Source organism: Dermochelys coriacea, chromosome 1 (assembly GCF_009764565.3).
Source record: "Dermochelys coriacea isolate rDerCor1 chromosome 1, rDerCor1.pri.v4, whole genome shotgun sequence".
NCBI classification, from domain to species: domain Eukaryota; kingdom Metazoa; phylum Chordata; order Testudines; family Dermochelyidae; genus Dermochelys; species Dermochelys coriacea.
Window position 1 is genome coordinate 246,581,995 of NC_050068.2, and position 16,875 is coordinate 246,598,869.

At 41.8% G+C, this 16,875-nt stretch overlaps 1 long non-coding RNA gene across 1 annotated transcript; it reads left to right on the forward strand.

The window, feature by feature from the left end:
- The first annotated feature begins 2,764 nt into the window (after positions 1 to 2,764).
- On the forward strand, positions 2,765 to 9,053 carry LOC122460970. The gene is made up of 3 exons (XR_006282643.1): positions 2,765 to 2,775; positions 4,646 to 4,648; positions 8,914 to 9,053. It is a non-coding gene; the product is annotated as an uncharacterized LOC122460970 (long non-coding RNA).
- The last annotated feature ends 7,822 nt before the right edge of the window (positions 9,054 to 16,875 follow it).

A 16,875-nucleotide genomic window follows, 5' to 3' on the forward strand; every position in this document is an offset into this window, starting at 1 on the left:
ATACAATCCTGCTTCATTAATCATAAAATGCTAGTGAAAGAAGTGAACTCTTTGGGCTACATTTTCAAAAATATGTTAGCATGTTGTCCAATAAGGGCCTGATCCAATGCTCATTCAAGGCAATGGAAAGACTTTCACTGTCTTCAGTGGGTCCCAGATTGAGTCCTTCATGTTCATTTCAAATGGTCACTTGTATGCATCTAAAAAGGCCCTTTTTCAAAGCACTGAACAGTGATTTTCAAAATCTGCTTGTACAAACTTGCATGACAGAGTTTAGCCCCAGAAATGTTTATACTAGGTATAACTGATACATGTATATACCATGGCTGCTCTGACATAATATTTTCCAAGGCAAAGTCAAGAGATTGGCATCAGTGTGGAAATACTGAGAGGGTGTGTCATTGTCCTTTATTGTGTTTTTTTGTACTGTCCTCTGAAGCATCTGGAACTGACCGCTATCAGACAGGACATGGCTCTGCAATAACAATTCCTATGTTCCTGTGACTCTAGCTGGAAGGAGGATGGGAGACAAAAATATACTTAGGATCAGATTCTCAGCTGGTGTAAATAGGACTAATTCCACTGAGAAACTAGTGCTTTGTCTGAAACGAAGAGTGGACTGCAGTGAGGAAATTCAATGAGACTTTGCGTTTTTCAGGGGCCTCTTTCCACATATTGTCCTTATTAATAATTATGTGTGGATTACAAACAAAGGCCTGGTTCTTCTCTAACCTGTACCATTATAAATCTTGAATAACTCCATTGAAGCCAGTGGAGATACACTGATATAAATCTGGTATGAGAGCAGGATCATGTGTGTGGCTGGGACCCTTCAGTCCTTGACTGGACCCAGTGTTTGAAATCTCTGAGTGGTTAATCCCTCCCCATTAGCAAGGGTGTGGAATTAGGCAGTGATACTTAGTATATAAATCAGCTGCCAAGCAAATCTTTGAGCAAGCAAACAGAAGCAGCAAAAAGGGGCATTGAAAGAAGGGAGTGTGGTTCCTTCAGTTTAAGCAGGGTTCAACTGCTGTGACCTACCTTGGATGTGCTATATTCTCCTTTCTGCCAGAAGACAGAAGAGATTTCATGTATATAAAATGCAAACTGGTGGCCACATTGGAGGAGAATATGTGTGGTCTGGAAGCACAGGTTTCAGCACTGTGTGGCATCTGAGGAAAACAAAGACTTCTTGGACAACAAGATTTGGAAGTCATTGCGACAGACGCCACAAGGCGGAAGGATCAGCAATAAGGGCACTGGAGAGAGTAGAAACCAAAGGAGTGGACTGGTGACTTGTGACTAAGAGGAGAAAGCGAAACAGGAAACCCAGCTAAAAGTATGGAATCGTTATCAGATATTCTGTGAGTCAACTACTGACGAACCTATCTTTGGAGGAATGAAACAGAAAACTACATAGAAAGTATGTCTTGTCAAAAAACCTAATTTTGTTGACAAAGGTAACTGATAGAGGTAATATATGCAAGTGTATTTGTAGGTAATATTAAATATTTCTGTAAGACATTTGACTTAGTATCACGATATTCTGATTTTAAAATTAGCGCTATGCAATATAAAAAGAGCACACATTTAATGGATTAAGAACTGGCTACATGAGAGAGCTCAAAGCGGGAGTGGTCAATGGGGAATCATTGAATGAGGTCTGGGTTGTGTGGTAAGCTGGACCCATTCAAATACAATGCAAGGTTATACATCTAGGAACAAAGAATGTCAGCCATAGCTATAAAATGGGGGACTGTATACTGGAAAGAGTGACTCTGAAAAGGATTGAGAGGTGATAGTGGACAAGCAACTGAACATGAGAACTCATGGCTATGCTGTGGCAAAAAGAGTTAATGAGTTCCTTAGCTGTATAAACAGGGGAGGAGTAAGTAGGAGGAGGGAGGTGATTTTACCTCTATTGTAAAAGGAGGGAGGTGATTTACGGCCTGGGTCAGACTGATCCTGGAATACTGCATATGGTTCTGGTTTCCACTTTTTAAAAAGATGTTGAAAAAATTGGAGAGGGTGCAGAAAAGAGCCACAAAATATAATTTGAGGACTGGAGAAAATGCCTGATAGCAAGAGACATAAAGAGCTTAATAGGTTTAGCTAATCAAAAAGAAGCTTGAGAGATGACTTGATTACAGAGTATAGGTACCTTCCGGGGGAGAAAATAGTGGGTACGAAAGGACTCTTGTCCAGTGGAGAAAGGCATAACAAGAACCAATGCCTGGAAGCGAATACCAGAAAAATTCAAATTAGAAATTAGGCACACATTTTTAATAGTGAGGGTGATTAACACTGGAACAAACTACCAAGGGAAGTGACGGATTCTCCGTCTCTTTGATGTCACCAAATCCAGACTGGATGCTTTTCTGAAAAAAGATGCTTTAGCCAAACACAAGTTTTTGGGCTCAATAAAGGGATAACTGGATGAAATTTAATGGCTTGTGATATACTGAAGGTCAGACTAGATGTTCTAATGGTCCCTTCTGGCCTTCGGTTCTAGGAATCGGCCCACAAATTATTTAACACATTTGGGAAAAAGTAACATAAGAGTTGCTGCAACACCAGTTATACCTTTAAAGACAACTGATCTACTTTTGCATGTTCTTTTTCTCAATTATAAAGAATGCAGGTAATTCATCAGCATGTATATTCTTGGCTAAGAAGGTGTTCTGTATCTGAGAGGTGCCATTTAATAAAGAACAATTGATGTACCAGTTACTATAGAAACTAGGCATCTTTATACTGATGGCTAAATGAAGAGTTGTGTGGAATACTGGACAGCATAGTATCTGCTCCTTAGTTACTCAGGGATGCTTTCTTCTTGGTTTGTTTTGATCGGTGATGACTTAAATTTTATAGTCAGTTGTATAAATCAATAACAGAATATTAATGCACAACATGCTGTATAGTGTAATTACAGATACTGTAGCTCAGGATAAGTTTTGATCTTCGCAGGGTTAGACAAACTAGCAGCTAATCACCCCCTAACTATAGCCTCTCTCAGGAACACCATTTTCCAGAATTTTCAGATGTGCTTAGCCAGATTTTCAAAAAGAGCTCAGTTCCCCTTTGGAGGCAGCAAAATAAATGGCCAGATTTTCAAAAGAGCTAAGCATGTTGGGTGCAGAGCTCTGTTGAAAATTGCCATAAATGCCACACTAGAAGCTACTGAGTAAGGATGGTCAAAAATTTCCTGTCAAGACTATTTTCTGATGGAAAATTGAATTTTCAAATCAATGAACGTTTTTGTAGAAAGTGTCGGTTTTCATTTTTTGGGGGGGTCAGGAACACCGCCAAACTTAAAATTTTTGACTGAAGACTGAAACAAAATCAATTTTGCAATTTGTTTTTTTGATGAAAAATAAAAATGTTATGTAGAAAAAAATGGTTTTCTAACCAGCTCTACTGCTGAGAGATGGGCTTTTTTGAAAATATGGGCTATAATTTTACTTGCATATGCTAATACTGTACGTTGTACCATTGCTTTCCTCTGGGACCTCTGCCTGCTGTGTAATTGTCATTTCACTCAATTCATTCACTCTGCCTGACCTTTATGATCCAATGAAGAGGTGTGGTCTTGTGACATGAACATAGGATTGCAGGACACTCCTGATTTATAATCCCATTTGTACACTGACACCCTCTATGGCCTTGTGCAGGTCACTTAACTGCTCTGCTTCAGTTCCTTCCACTTTTAGTGGATATAATAATCACCTACCCAATAAGCTTGTTGTGGCCATTAAGTAACCAGGTAGCTGATATTTGAAAAGTACTTTGAAGAAGACAATGGCTATATGCTATGGGCCTGTTTCACAACTGGTTTAAATACTACTAACGGAGTAATACGGTGCTGAATAAAAAAGTCTATATATTTTAAGGATGAAGTTGGAAAAGAACTGATGAATTTCAACAAGCAAACTGGAGAATAAAAAAGTTGGGCAATTTTTTTACCCATTCAGCTCAGAGTTACAATCATTAAAGCTTAAAAATATACTTTTTTTAAATCCCAAAATTATTTTCATCATGGTTTTATGTTACAATTAATTTGTAAAATATAGGCAATTGTGTTTGTTTTCAACTTTTTCTGACCTAAATGTCACCCACTTCTTAGCCCAAGTTTTCCTACAGTACGGCAATCACTGATTTCCAACACTTACACTCCTATATTCAATTTTAAAAACTCCCATCCCTAAACCTGTCTCTTACTGAAAAGAATGAAGAGAGAGGGATTGTTGTTTTTACTTGGGAGGGGGGATTCTTTTTAAACTATATTTTTATTATCTAGTATGAAATATAAACACAGAACAAAACATATATAAATACATGCACATGATGGAAATAATGTATAAATAACAAAATTCAATGCTCACTATTTGTAAAACCTGGAAAATAACAAAACTAAAACAAAAAGCTGGCACCATTGAGGTCATGCAGGGCATTCGTTATTAAAGTGACTAAATAGATAGATAAATAAGTGAGACTATAACCTATGAGTATCAGGGACTAATGCATACTAAACTGCAAAAGTATGTAATAGTATCATGTGTAACAAAACGTCCTCATTTTTTCCAAGTGTTTCTATTTAAAAGAGTCATTTTTTCTTCATTAATTCAGTAGTAGAGAGCTCGCTAAGCCAGTCTGTGTATGACAGAGGAATTGCAGATTTTCATTTTCTGAAAATAACTCTTTTGGCCACCAAAAAAGTTACTGCAATCCATTTCTTAATGTTAACTGGTAATACCAACTCACCCTGCACCTCTAAAATACACGGTCTTGGAGAAGATAGGATAGCAACTCTTAAAGTTTTTGAGAGAGCACTGAATGTGGCATTCCAGAACACATGCATTTTTGACAGGTATAGAGGATATGTGAGAGGTTGGCATGTGGCTGTTCGCATCTCCAGTATTCACTGTGTTCCCTAACCTTAAGCAAACATTCTGGAGTCCAGTACCACCTGTTTAATATTATGTTCTGGAAGAATTGCAAGGATAAGATATCTTTCACAATAAGCCAGATATCCTCCCCATGTTTCTGTTGTGATACTAAGGCTAAGTTATTTTCCCCATTTTTCTTCAAGACTGAGATTGAAAGGCTAATGAAGAGCATTAAGCCACCTATAAGTAATTCCTACAAAGTGCCTTTTGTTTCCCTATTTCTTAACATGTTCTTCTACAGGTGAGAGAGTTGAAACAGACCAATTGTCCCCTATCCTTGCATGAATCCTTGAGCAAAGCCACCGAAAGAAGGAACTGTGAGACAGCAGTAGCTGATATTAGTTACAGGTGTAATTGTAGGAGGCCAATCTATCATCTTGTATTATACCTTTAATTTTTGTTAATCCCCTTTCTATCCAAATTGTCTTAAGTGTGGAGCTGGCCTTGATCCTGAGGCACAGGTGATCCCATTGTGGTAAGAGAAGAGAATTAGTAAAATTGGATGCTGTAATCATCTTGCAAAGACTGGATTTTTTCTTAAGGGTGTGGGTAGCCTCTTTAGTATATAAAAGAAGAGAGGGAACCTAGTAGCAAAACTAAGATTTTTTTCTATCTCAGACCAGGGTGGTGTGCATACAGAGCTACTGCAGGGGAACTACCTTACAATAGGACACATTTGTAATGCTAGATAATATAGATACAAATCTGGCAACCTCATACCTCCAGTTGCCCAGGATTTTTAAGGGTCCTGTGTGACAAGCGAGGCTGTTTTATTTTAGCCCATATAAATCGCATGATAATGGACACCAATTTAAGAACCTAAACAGATACATTGATGTTTCAGACTGTCACAGCTTTCAGATTATCAGCCTATCCAGTAAATTGGCCAGAGTCTCCACTGTGCCAGAGCTCCGCTCCCCTCTAGAGTGGAGTGTGTTAAAGTTCCCTTATCCTGAGAATTGGCCTTGGTCCTGACACCACCCAGAGATGCTTCTGGGATGTTCTAAGAAGTTGTGTTATTGGCCAAGTGTCGTTCATGGACCCCATGCCAAGAGAGGATTGGTGCAGCATACCCTAACTGTGCCTTGCCTCTTCTGGGATCGTCTGATATAAAGCTGCAGGAAAAGGCAGAGATGCAGATCTCAATCAGACAAAAATGTGCAAACAGCAAATTCTTTGCTAGAAATTTTCAGACAGATTACAGACCCCTTGCACCACCTTAGGGTAAAGGAGCGGGAACTCCCTTGAGAATTTGGCCAAATATCTTTCCTTCCTGCACTATATGTACCTTTCCAATAAAAGAAAGCCTTCACCCTCTTTTTTTAATACAGAGAACCCAGTGGTTCACTCTGGTGTTCTCAGGGTCCACATTTCTGTGCGCAGGATACTGTGCACCAACTCTTGCCCTCACAGCCCAGGAGGGAACTGCACTAGTTGGGGGTGGAATGAAAATGGCAGCCATGTCAGGGCAACAGTCACATAGTTTGCAAATATATAACCCCAAGAGATAATAGACATAAATCCTGCATTTTCATAGCAATACACTGGGATTTAGGCAATGGTCACAGTTGCAGGGATAACTGAATCTCTCATCTCTTCTGGTCTTTTTGAATGCATTCCTCTCAGATCTCAGTGCTGGGGCCATCACCTCTCTCTTAGGATGGAATCATGTGATTCTCCCATTCTTAGACTGGGTCTTAGCACTACCTGTAATTTCCTCAGCAGGCCCAATTTACGTTCACTAGCTGCAGTCCTGCTCCCTCCAGGAGCAGTGACTGGTGGTTAATGCAGTGACCAGACAGCCTTCTTAAAGCCCAGTATTATATTCATTTAGTACCAAAGGGTATTAGAGAAAACTGATTTTAAAACAGTAAACAGGCTATACACATGTCTAGTTTACCAGGTGCCTATTCATCTAAGCTTCCTATAGACTCCCCCCCACCCCCTCCAAGAATGCTAGGGTCAGGTGGCATAACCTCTGCCTTTAATTCACAAAACAATTCACTCCCGTCTGCTTCAGGGAGAGTGTCCTTTAAAAACTGCTCAGTCTTTTTGATCACCCCCTCATGCATCCCAGAGACTAAGTCACTTTTTAACTGTTTATCTGATCTGATGTGATCTGTTAGCTCTTAGAATCATAGAAGGTTAGGGTTGGAAAGGACCTCAGAGGTCATCTAGTTCAACCCCCTACTTGAAGCAGGACCAATCCCCAATTTTTGCCCCAGATCCCTAAATGGGCCCCTCAAGGATTGAACTCACAACCCTGGGTTTAGCAGGCCAATGCTCAAACCACTGAGCGAGCACTGGCATAACCAATGTGCAATTTTGGCTTCCTTTCAGGCTCTAGCCCATTGTTCTGTAGTTGCCCCACCCTCAGTGTTTATTGGGTGGTTGCTTATCTAGCTCCATTGTGTTGTTTTCCTACTTGTTTTTCCAACAGCCCCTTATTAAGCTAGACCAAGATAATTATACAGGAACTTCCTCCCTGACCAGGTCATATACAGTATTCATAACATCACATATCAATATTCTGAGATCATTACATAGCAGCTCCACACCTGCCACAGCAATGACTCCCATTGGTGTCCACTATGGAATTAATCTTAACAGTAGATTTCTCCCACAGCAGGATGCCTTTAGGCTTGTACAGAAGCTACCTAAAGTACTTCACCCTGTTGTCTAAAGCAAATCTAGGTTACAAATGAAGGGTTGGAGTGGGATCCTAGTTGATGAACTTTTCTTTGATTAGAAATATGCTCTTTGCTGATTGGCATTTCAGACACTTCAAAACAAGGGAAAAGGTCACACAGGATGGATATTCTTGTTCATGCTTTGTTCTTGTGATGAGGGGGGACTTCTTCAAAGGTTTTTAATCATGAAGATGGCTCTTCTTTCTGACATCAGAAGAGGTCATTCTTTAAAGAAGAATTTTAAAGTAGTTGGTGAAGAGGACCTTCAAATGTTTATTATGACCATGATGATTCACCGAGGGAGGGGGGAAAACAGCCTACCAAAACTTTTTTTACTCAAAAAATTACAATAAAAAACTGTTGTGTTCTAGTAAATCTATGGCAAACACACAAAGACTAACATATTGCCAGCTCTTTGGGGCAGAGATTCTGCTATCCTATGTGTTAGTTTGGCTTCTACAACATGTGAAGATGCTGTTATTGTTGTGCTTGTGACTTTCTGTATTGGCAGGTGGGGCTCTGAACTGCCAAGCAGAACAGAGCTTCGGGTTTCTGTACGATTAGACTTGTGAAATGTAGGAATAAAAAAAAATGTAGGTTGGGATTTCACAACTTTGCACTGGCTATTTCCATTGGGAGTTTGACCAGAGTTAGACCAAAAATGGCTGCTCCTGAAATTCCACCCTCAACTGTTAAATAGAATCTCTCCTTGCATTAATGTGAGCACAGCCAATTATCTTAGTTTAGTATCCATTTATTGTGTGATGTTATGACTAATCAATATCTTATACCATATATATTCATTGTATGGTAATTAGAGTCGATTTTCAGGATTACAAAAGTATAAAACTGATCAGTATTTAGAGGAGTTATGTAGTGGACATAAAAGACAAGCTGAAATGCAAGAAACTGTAGGCTGAGGCCTGCAAGACTTTAGTTTAGCTATTTTAGGACTTAGAGACAAGAAATGATGGCATAAATCAATGACCGAGAAATAACCTGAAAGATTATGGGAAAAGAGGTACCAACTAGTAATATTGGAAAGTATAGCTGGGAAGATTAAATTATAAAATGCTGCAACAACAAATATTATCTCTGACAGGTGTCTTAACTGCAAGATAAAGGTGGTACATCAATGTTTGAGAGAACCTACACAGCCTAGAGAATTCGGAATCCCTTGTGTTTCTAGGGGACACAGACCAATAAGAAAGAGAGGGTTGACACTTTCATGTACACATGCAGAATGTTGGTATAGACAGAATCACAGTATAAAAAAGGGTGCCCAGAGCAGTAAAATTGAGCTTCCTATGGGAAACTCCATCAGGGAACCACTCCCGTATTGATGATCAATCCATGAGAGGCCAACAGACTCTAACACCATTTAGGAGGATGTGAGTATGTCTGTAGGTATAACTGGTACATGCCAGGAGAATGTGAAGTAAATAGGGTAGAGACCAAACAATAATAATCTTGCTTCTGGCCTTGCTTTTAGTTTAACCCGGCTGAATAAGCAAACAAGAGAATGTAAGTGAAAGACAAGGCCTCCCCCCAAGCTGGGAGCCTTGAAGATAAGGGGCTAATCGAGCAAGAGGTTGCTATGGTAACCAAGAAGCTGGAGGGGAGGGGAAGGTGTAAGGAGAAGACGCAAAGTCTGCAAGAACGTGACCATGGCCAAAAGTAACCCCGCTCCTTACCCCTCCCATCGAAAGTGCAAAAGAAATGGTCTCATCGCCCCAAGACCCCCCAGAACAGAACATGACCATATATTGGAAGGGATGGTACTAGGGGAGGGGCACTACAAGTATAATTAAGTTTGCCAAGAAGAGGGAGGGGAAGAGGGAGCTCTGTCAGCATGTGGAGCTAGGAGTTAGGACCAGGGTTCAATCGGCGTATAGAACAGTAGAAGAGGGAGGGGAAGAGGATAACTCTATCGGCATATAGAGATAAGCCCAACTGGTGTGGAGGGCTTCAGAATAGGGTTAAACTCTATCAGCATTTAGAGATAAACCCAACTGATGTGGAAGGTTTTGGAATAGGGGAAAACTCTGTTGGCATATAGAGGTTAAGCCCGACTGGTGTGAAGGGCTTCGGAATAAACTGACTTTTTAGCCCCAATAAACCCATCAAATTGTCTGCAGACTGGACTGTTATTTTCCAGCCAACTGTGTCTGGGAACTGAGGGTGGGGGTCAAGCTCCCTCCTCCCTAACAGTACATGGTACTTATTTTTAGGAATTATATATGCTGTGACATTTATGATTCTGTTGGTAACTTTAATAAAACTGCTAAAAGATAGATATTCTTTGCCTACGGTTTCATGTGTTCTTTTGGGTTCTAGATCCAGAGCAAACAGCAATAACTCTGTTGAACTTGAGACTGTAGCCAACAGAGCTGAACCCACTGGAGTATAATTAACACTAAATAGAATAAAAGCCTACAATATTTTGAGCAATAGGGCAATTTAAATAATTATAAAGCAAAGTTTATCATTTAAGTCTGATATAGAGCACCAGGCAATGTTGGCAATGCACAGCAGAGAGAAGATTTTGTACACGGATGGCTTGGAGTTGTCCCAATATAAACTACTGGAAGAAAAGAAACAAAATTCCTGGGTGTAGTTCATAGATTCATAGATACTAAGGTCAGAAGGGACCATTCTGATCATCTAGTCTGACCTCCTGCACAATGCAGGCCACAGAATCTCACCCACCCACTCCTGCGAAAAACTTCACCTATGTCTGAGCTATTGAAGTCGTCAAATCATGGTTTAAAGACTTCAAGAAACAGAGAATCCTCCAGCAAGTGACCCGTGCCCCATGCTACAGAGGAAGACGAAAAACCTCCAGGGCCTCTTCCAATCTGCCCTGGAGGAAAATTCCTTCCTGACCCCAAATATGGCGATCGGCTAAACCCTAAGCATACGGGCAAGATTCACCAGCCAGATACCCAGGAAAGAATTTTCTGTAGTAATTCAGATCCCACTCCATCTAACATCCCATCACAGATCATTGGGCCTATTTACCATGAATATTTAAAGATCAATTAATTACCAAAATCATATTATCTCATCATACCATCTCCTCCATAAACCTATCAAGTAGAATCTTAAAACCAGATAGATCTTTTGCCCCCACTGCTTCCCTTGGAAGGCTATTCCAAAACTTCACTCCTCTGATGGTTAGAAACCTTCATCTAATTTCAAGTCTAAACTTCCTGGTGGCCAGTTTATACCCATTTGTTCTTGTGTCCACATTGGTGCTGAGCTGAAATAATTCCTCTCCCTCTCCTGTATTTATCCCTCTGATATATTTATAGAGAGCAATCATATCTCCCCTCAACCTTCTTTTAGTTAGGCTAAACAAGCCAAGCTCCTTGAGTCTCCTTTCATAAAACAAGTTTTCTATTCCTCGGATCATCCTAGTAGCCCTTCTCTGTACCTGTTCCAGTTTGAATTCATCCTTTTTAAAAATGGGAGACCAGAACTGCACACGGTATTCCAGGTGAGGTCTCTCTAGTGCCTTGTATAACAGTACTAAAACCTCCTTATCCCTACTGGAAATACTTCTCCTGATGCATCCCAAAACTGCATTAGCTTTTTTCACAACCATATCATATTGGCAGCTCATAGTCATCCTATGATCAACCAATACTCCAAGGTCCTTTTCCTCCTCCGTTACTTCTAATTGATGCATCCCCAGCTTATAACTAAAATTCTTGTTATTAATCCCTAAATGCATAACCTTACACTTCTCACTATTAAATTCCATCCTATTACTATTACTCCAGTTTACAAGGTCATCCAGATCCTCCTGTATGATATCCTGATCCTTCTCTGAATTGGCAATACCTCCCAGCTTTGTATCATCTGCAAACTTTATTAGCACACTCCCACTTTTTGTGCCGAGGTCAGTAATAAAAAGATTAAATAAGATTGGTCCCAAAACTGATCCCTGAGGAACTCCACTAGTAACCTCCCTCCAGCCTGACAGTTTGCCTTTCAGTAGTACCCGTTGTAATCTCCCCTTTAACCAATTCCTTATCCACCTTTCGATGTTCATGTTGATCCCCATCTTTTCCAATTTAACTAATTCTTCCCCATGTGGCACTGTATCAAACGCCTTACTGAAATCTAGGTAAATTAAATCCACTGCGTTTCCTTTGTCTAAAAATCTGTTAATTTCTCAAAGAATGACAGGTTTTAGAGTAGCAGCCGTGTTAGTCTGTATTCGCAAAAAAAAAGGAGTACTTGTGGCACCTTAGAGACTAACAAATTTATTAGAGCATAAGCTTTCGTGAGCTACATGCATCCGATGAAGTGAACTGTAGCTCACGAAAGCTTATGCTCTAATAAATGTGTTAGTCTCTAAGGTGCCACATGTACTCCTTTTTTTTCCTCAAAGAAGGAGATCAGGTTGGTTTGGCACGATCTACCTTTTGTAAAACCATGTTGTATTTGTCCCATTTACCATTGACTTCAATGTCCTTAACTATTTTCTCCTTCAAAATTTTTTCCAGGACCTTGCATATTACAGATGTCAAACTAACTGGCCTGTAGTTACCCGGATCACATTTTTTTCCCCTTTCTTAAAAATAGGAACTATATTAGCAATTCTCCAATCATATGGTACAACTCCTGAGTTTACAGATTCATTAAAAATTCTTGCCAGCCTGGATCCTAGAAGTCTATTTTCTTCCCTACTCAGATGAAGTCCATCCCGAGAGAACTGTCCTCTGTCCATGAATGCCTCCCAGTGGCCATACATCCCAAAGCCCTCCTTATAGCACCACTGCCTAAGCCATCTGTTGATAGTCATAATCTTGTCACACCTTTGTTCCCCTTCTCTAGGAACGGGCAGAATCACACTAAATCACCTGAGCCTTGATTTCCTTAAGCGTCTTCCCCAGCCTAGCATAGTCTCCCTTAATACTTTCCAGTGAGAATCTAGCCATATCATTTGTTCCCACATGAAGGATAATTAGGGGATTGTTTCCCGCTCCCTTTAGGATCCTTTTCAACTTCAGGTCTACATCCCGTATCTTAGCACCTGGAAGACAGCACACCCTTCTATTCTCTGGATCAGCTCTGGTTACAGGCCTGTCTATTCTTCTCAATAAAGAGTCCCCGATCACATAGACCTGCCTTTTGGTGGACGGTGCTATTCTCCAGTCTCTCCCCTGTTCCCTCTGGATGCAAGTTCTTTCCATTCCTATTCTCCCTTATAATCCTCTTCAACCCATCCTGTATCCTCCTGGGGCTCATATTTGGTGTAGTCTCCGTTGACTCTTCCCCTTTTCCTATAGGACTAGCCTCTCTTCTCTTCTTCCTTGCCCTTCCACCTTCAGTGACTACCTGCTGAGCCCCTTCTTCATTTTTCAATTCTGCAAACCTGTTCCTAAGCTCTATTTCTCCTTCACTAGCCCGTCTTTTCTTCTGCCTGGTTCTTTTCGTCACATGCTTCTACTGACCACTTCCCTCACCCAGTCTCCCCTCAAAATTCCCCAGCCCTGCTTCCATCTGTGAGTCTGAGCTTTTCCCTTCAGATACCTCATGTCTTTGTTCCATCATCTGCTCAAACCCCTTCCTAAATTCAACCAGACTTTCCACCTGCATCTCCAAACCTCAGATCTCTTCCTCCATCAGCTCTATCAGATGACATTTCATTCAGAAAAAACTCTTACCAGGTCCCCCTCCAGGATCATGTACATACCGCAGCTTCCACATCCAGTCATCCTCATTGTGTCTTCCACTACACGAGTCACTCCCACTGCTGCCTCCATATCTGTCATAGTCTTCCTACCTAAATCCTGTTAATCTGGGAAACACAAACCACACCAAAAGACCACCCCCCACAGCAAAAACAAACCCCAAACAAGCACCACAATACAAACTCCTCTGTTTGCTAGCTTCTGTGCCGCTGCAGCTGTCTGTGCCACTGCCTGACTGGCTGGCTACCTTTATAGGACTCTAGTCAGAGAAGCTCCGCCCCCTAATCAGGGCTCAGCTTCTCTCTCAGCACAAAGCCCCTACAAGCCTCTACACATACAAATACAAAACCAAATACAAATACCTTCTCCTCCAGCAGAACTCCCACTCAAACTCCCCTGTTTACAGCTCTGTTTGCTAGCTCCTGAATGTTTGACCCACAATCAATTGGAGTCTTTCTATTGACTTAATGGGCTTTGGCTCAGGCCCTTAGTCAAATGATATTGCTATTAGGTGATGGCCTCAGTAAGAAATGGTGTGGAATGGATACCATGAGTCTCAACAGTTGGAGAGACTGCCGAGACTCATCAAGCCCTTGGATTGCTACCCCTTCCTGCTTTTCCATGTGGGCACCAATGATACTGCCAAGAATGACCTTGAGCAGGTCACTTCAGACTATGTGGCTCTAGGAAGAAAGATAAAGGAGTTTGAGGCGCAAATGGTGTTCTCGTCCATCCTCCCTGTGGAAGGAAAAGGCCTGGGTAGAGACCGTTGAATCATGGAAGTCAACAAATGGCTACTCAGGTGGTGTCAGAATGAAGGCTTTGAATTCTTTGACCATGGGATGGTGTTCCAAGAAGGAGGAGTGCTAGGCAGAGATGAGCTCCACGTAACAAACGGAAGGAAGAGCATCTTCACAAGCAGGCTGGCTAATCTAGTGAGTAGGGCTTTAAATGAGGTTCACCGGGGGAAGGAGACCAAAGCCCTGAGGTAAGTGGGGAAGTGGGATACTCAGGAGGAAGCACGAGCAGGAGAGCGCAAGAGGGGAGGACTCCTGCCTCATTCTGAGAAAGCAGGACAATCAGCAAGTTATCTTAAGTGACTATATACAAATGCAAGAAGCCTGGGAAACAAGCAAGGAGAACTGGAAGTCCTGGCACAGTCAAGGAATTATGATATGATTGGAATAACCGAGACTTAGTGGGATAACTCACATGACTGGAGTACTGTCATGGATGGATATAAACTGTTCAGGAAGGACAGACAGGGCAGAAAAAGTGAGGGAGTTGCATTTTATGTAAGAGAGCAGTATGACTGCTCAGAGCTCTGGTATGAAACTGCAGAAAAACCTGAGAGTCTCTGGATTAAGTTTAGAAGTGTGAGCAACAAGGGTGATGTTGTGGGGGAGTCTGCTATAGACCACCAGACCAGGGGGATGAGGTGGACAAGGCTTTCTTCAGGCACCAAACAGAAGTTACTAGATCACAGGCCCTCATTCTCATGGGGGACTTCAATCACCCCAGTATCTGCTGGGAGAGCAATACAGTGGTGCATAGACAATCCAGGAAGTTTTTGGAAAGTTTAGGAGACAATTCCCTGGTGCAAGTGCTGGAGGAAACAACTAGGGGCAGAGCTCTTCTTGACCTGCTGCTCACAAACAGGGAAAAATTAGTAGGGGGAAGCAAAAGTGGATGGGAATCTGGGAGGCAGTGACCATGAGATGGTCGAGTTCAGGATCCTGACACAAGGAAGAGAGGAGAGCAGCAGAATACAGACCGTGGACATCAGAAAAGCAGACTTTGACTCCCTCAGGGAACTGATGGAAAGGATCCCCTGGGAGAATAACATGAGAGGGAAAGGAGTCCAGGAGAGCTGGCTGTATTTTAAAGAATCCTTATTGAGGTTGCAGGAACAAAACATCCTGATGTGTAGAAAGAATAGTAATATGGCAGGAGACCAGCTTGGCTTAACAGTGAAATCCGTGATCTTAAACACAAAAAAGAAGCTTATGAGAAGTGGAAGATTGGACAAATGACTAGGGAGGGGTATAAAAATATTGCTCAGGCATGCAGGAGTGAAATCAGGAAGGCCAAATCACACTTGGAGTTGCAGCTAGCAAGAGATGTTAAGAGTAACAAGAAGGGTTTCTTCAGGTATGTTAGCAACAAGAAGAAGTTCAAGGAAAGTGTGGGCTCCTCAGTGAATGGGGGAGGCAACCTAGTGACAGAGAATGTGGAAAAAGCTAATGAACTCAATGCTATTTTTGCCTCTGTCTTCATGAACAAGGTCAGCTCCCAGACTACTGCACTGGGCAGCACAACATGTGGAGGAGGTGACCAGCTCGCTGTGGAGAAAGAAGTGGTCCAGGACTATTTAGAAAAGCTGAATGAGCACAAGTCCATGAGCCCAGATGCATCTGAGGGTGCTAAAGGAGTTGGTGGATGTGATTGCAGAGCCATTGGTCATTATCTTTGAAAACTCACAGAGATCCAGGGAGGTCCCAGATGACTAGAAAAAGGCTAATGTAGTGTCCATCTTTAAAAAAGGGAAGTAGGAGGATCTGAGGAACTACAGGCCAGTCAGCTTCACCTCAGTCCCTGGAAAATCATGGAGCAGGTCCTCAAGGAATGAATTCTGAAGCACTTAGAGGAGAGGAAAGTGATCAGGAACAGTCAGCATGGATTCACCAAGGGCAAGTCATGCTTGACTAATCTAATTGCCTTCTATGGTGAGATAACTGGTTCTGTGGATGAGGGGAAAGCAGTGGATGTGTTATTTCTTGACTTTAGCAAAACTTTTGACACTGTCTCCCACACTATTCTTGCCAGCAAGTTAAAGAAGTATGGGCTGGATGAATGGACTATAAGGTGGACAGAAATCTGGCTAGATCATTGGGATCAACAGGTAGTGATCAATGGCTCCATCTCTAGTTGGCAGCTGGTATCAAGCGGAGTGCCCCCAGGGTCAGTCTTGGGGCTAGTTTGTTCAATATCTTAATTAATGGTCTGGAAGATGGCATGGGTTGCACCCTCAGCAAGTTTGCAGATGACACTAAACTGGGAAGAGTAGTAGATATGCTGGAGGGTAGGGATAGGATACAGAGGGATCTAGACAAATTGGAGAATTGGGCCAAAATAAATCTGATGAGGTTCAACAAGTTCAAGTGCAGAGTCCAGCACTTAGGATGGAAGAATCCCATGCACCACTACAGACTAGGGACCGAGCAGCTAGGCAGCAGTTCTGCAGAAAAGGACCTAGGGGTTACAGTGGATGAGAAGCTGGATATGAGTCAACAGTGTGCCCTTGTTGCCAAGAAGGCTAATGGCATTTTAGGCTGTATAAGTAGGGGCATTGCCAGCAGATTGAGGGACATGATCATTCTCCTCTATTCAGCATTGGTGAGGCCTCATCTGGAGTACTGTGTCCAGTTTTGGGCCCCACACTATAAGAAGGATGTGGAAAATTGGAAAGCATCCAGAAGAGGGCAACAAAAATGATTAGGGGACTGGAATATATGATTTATGAGGAGAGGCTGA